Here is a 4135-nt window from a genome sequence, read left to right as displayed (position 1 = left end):
ACTATAAATAAATAAATAATAATCAGTGATGAATAGACAGACTCAGTCGTTTTTTGTACTGATGAGATCTTGTTTCTACATGAAAAGATCACATAAAATGTTGCAAACAGAATCAAACAGAAGTGTTCTTAGGTAGCTGCAAAGAAAGAAAAGTGGCATTATCCGTACTGATAACTATGGAAGTCCATTTACGCCAATGTGACGGGAAAGAATTCTGTAAGTCATTTTAATAAGAAACTTTCTAAAAATGTTGAGAAAAATTCTCAATATTCTGACTTAGCATGATAAGATAATGATCATACTAAGTCATTATAAGTACTAAGTCACATTGGCGGAAATGGGCTTCCATAGCCAAAAGATATATTTCTCAACTCATGGAAAAATGTAAGAATGGCACTGAATGAAGAATGTAATTAGGCCATTACCCATTGATCATAGTCGTCAGCTGATTAACCTCACCTGGACACTTGCACTTGTCTTTTGTCTTGTCTTATGATTTGTGTTAAACTTAGTTTGATAAATTGTTCTTGTTTGCTGCTTGTCACATTCACAGAGCCAGTTTGTGACAAATGAGGGCTCGTCCAGGATCCAAACAACAAATTTCCCCCTTTAAACTTTACTCTTACTGTAATATTCAACCTCAGACCAGCACTGCTTTCCAAACACTAATCAGAGTGATGTAAATTATAAAATTAACAAAAGATCTGATCTGGAACATTGAATAATCAAACCAAAACAAATGTAATTTCTATCTGGCTCTAAACCATTAATATAAATTGACAGAGTTTTTTTTTTTTTACTGTCAGAGATACAAAGAAGAGACAGATCCTCAGTGATTACAGTCTCACCACAGGGAAAGGACGACACAGGAAGTCCTGGCTACCAACAAAGAAAAGAGCTTGTGACCACTGCACAACAGGTGAGGTGGAGATAGAGATGCACTTCCTCTTAAAAGTGAAAAATATCAGGTATCATCATATCAGATTGGAAAACTTAAATAAATTTGATTTTCTAATTCCTAACTTTAAAGAGTCCAGTGACCGTGGAACACAAAATATTATATTAGGAGAAGAACATATAACAAACATAGCTGCACAATATGTGCTTATACAGTTAATAAAAACACAATTACTGAATATGACAAATTTATATTTATATATATATATATATATATATGGAAAACGCACATGTGTTATTCTTTTTATTTATTTTATTTGACTAAATGAACAGTATTCTTTATGAATTGTATTTTTCTTTTTACCTTTTTATTAATTTAATATTTATTTTATTAATTATTTCCAACATTCATGCCACTGAAGCATACTGAACTGAAATTGAGGGTTATTTATGTAATGTGATCTGATACAATCCCTAATTACCTGTTAAAAATATAGTCCAGGAATGATACCAGAAATTTAGTAGTGGATACCAATACCAGTGAAATTCCACGATTGTTGATACCAACTCCATACCACAGTAAAACCGTCTTGTGCAGTCTTCGATATATTCTTCTTCCTATGGCATTTAACGGCTGACTAGAGTATTTGTAGGTGTAGAATTACCTCTTATTTATTTATTTATTCTGTAAATTTTATTTGGTACCTCATAAACCAGTGTATGCATTATAGTGCTGAAATAGTGCTGTGTTCATGTTTTTGGTGAACTGAACGTAACCTTATCCGTTTGCAACTGATGATCATAAAGATGAGCATTGTTAACTCTCTCATACATTGTTAAGTTAAACTACTAAAATAACAGAAAGAAGAACACGTTATTAATAAGGTAGTGCAATTCCAGACGAAACTTCAGTTTCAGTTTTCCTGATGACACCATCACTTTGACATCATCAGGTGTTACTTTCTCAGTCTGAACAAAGCACCCCCAGAGCCCCAGTAGACACTGTACAAGTGTTTTCACAGGCTGACGAGGACGCACCATGATGAGTAAACTGACCTTTATGTGTAAAATCGAGTTTGCCACTCTACACATTCAATTGGGAAATTCCAAACCACTGTTTACTATCTGCAAGCTCTTATGCTTGACAATGACGGAGCTCAAATTGTTGAGATGAGATCAGCTATAGATCGTTTATCAAGAGACAGACTTTTCACACTGTTTTTGAACAACAAAAAGAGTAGTGTGTCTTTGTGAAAGTGATTATTTTCAACGGCATAAATAGCACAGACAGCAGCAGCCATAGAGCCTATTATTAACCCAACAATTTTCAGGTTAGGCTAATTCCCATAGAAATACACATAAATAGACTCTTAAACTCTTGCAGCTTGTAAATTGATTATGTAAATTATCATTAAAAATCACTCTTTTTTTTTTTTTGTATTGTGTGTAATTAGTAAGGTTGTGACCCCTGCTGTGTTTTGTTAATGTAGTTAAAACTAAAGACTATTCATATTTTCTATAGGTTCTCTACATATTTGGAACTGGAGTACATGTAATTGTTGCCAGAACCTTAACACAAGAAAAAAAACATCTCACCTAAGCAATGGAAATTTGCACTCTTTTAAATCATGATTTTGATAATAAAAATGTGTCAGCAGCAGCCGTCTTTTTACCTGGCAAAATTTAATTTGCCAACTAAAACTGCAACTTAAAAGGTTTGTGTTATTTCAGAGAGGTTAATATGAGTGTGCCTTCACCAAATTAAGTGCCAAAATATTATAGAACTCTTGACTACAGATTCTCATCCCTGGTCTACACCGTTTTGTCATGCCCCTCTGGGTCTTATACAGAAGCACAAGGTACTCTTCAGCGTATGTATGAGACACCTTTTTAACACATGGTTAACGTTGTGAAACTGTCACAGTTTGGTCAGGTTAAGCCAACAAAACTATTTGGTTAGGTTGAGGAAAACATCAAGAACCTTATAACGTTATGAAACATAAACACTGGACTTTAAGACTGGAGACTGGGTTTTGTGTCCCATGTGAAACCAAAAGTTATTTAAAAAAAAAAGTGTTGTTTATGCCATCCATCTACCCCACCACCTCCAGATGAGGACTTTCTCGCTCTTTATACTAAGTCACCCAGTGACACTTTGGCTATTTGGAAACTGGGCAAATGCTAGGAGGGCCACCTGACTGTGGCCGCTCAGAATGGGTCATGGGTCTGTTCTGTGGAATACTTGAGTAGCCATTATACAAAAACTAGAGTGAGACAACTTGGCCATTTAGTTATATCTGGTGCCTTTTACTAAAATATGTTCATAAAGTCGATGCACTCGTCAGTGTCAGTTTCATGAACCTTTTCATTAAAAAAGGTTGACGGAGCATTAATAAATCTGAGAATAACCACCATTGTAGATCATTTTTTATTGATTGGATTGATAGGATTTAATAAAGAAAGACAACCAGAGGTGGGGAGGGGGACACTAAAGGGTACCTTGTGCTATATCTGATGTCTTTTCCTTAAACTATATGGAGATGCCAAACGTTGTGACATAATGTATATGTCACAATGCATAATGTCTGTATTTGACGCCCTGGGAATGAAAACGGACTGGCTCTGAGAAGGCAGGTGGTGGAACATGCACTCCAAGATTACAGAATGCTGCAGGATTTGCAACACCACACCCTCTGCTGTGAGAAAATTGTATCATTTTGGTTAATTAAGGAGAAAATATGATCCTCTTATATTTGCAAACAACAAACTAAAATATTAGCATAGCCTCAGCTAACAGCTAGCTATTTAGATGACTAGATAGATACAGTATGTATGTGTTTTTGTCTATGGGTGTGAGAGATTGCTGTTGCAGTGGTGCATGGTGAAATGCAAGGGAGGTCTGTGTGTATGTGAGAGAAAGGAAGAGAGAGAATGAACATAGAGGCAAATACGAGTATATTATGGGATGAAGCAGAACACTGCAACTGCATGGCTGCAGGCCAAGAGCTGCCTTTGATCCATTCGTTCAACTTAGGACACGCTCCCTTTTTTGTATGCTTTGCTTTTTCTGTTCACCTCTTCTTTGGGCACATCTTTTATTTTGCTACAACACACACCACACACACACACACACCATTAACCAAGCCTATAGAGCTTGTCAGAGCTCCTATCCACACAAACACGTTCTCCTCTACTCAATAATTCTCTAAATGTACAAAATATTAAATCTAAAAATATT

Source organism: Morone saxatilis, unplaced genomic scaffold (assembly GCF_004916995.1).
Source record: "Morone saxatilis isolate NCDOM2014 unplaced genomic scaffold, NCSU_SB_2.0 Contig14, whole genome shotgun sequence".
Classification (NCBI taxonomy): domain Eukaryota; kingdom Metazoa; phylum Chordata; class Actinopteri; family Moronidae; genus Morone; species Morone saxatilis.
This window is presented reverse-complemented; position numbering follows the sequence as displayed.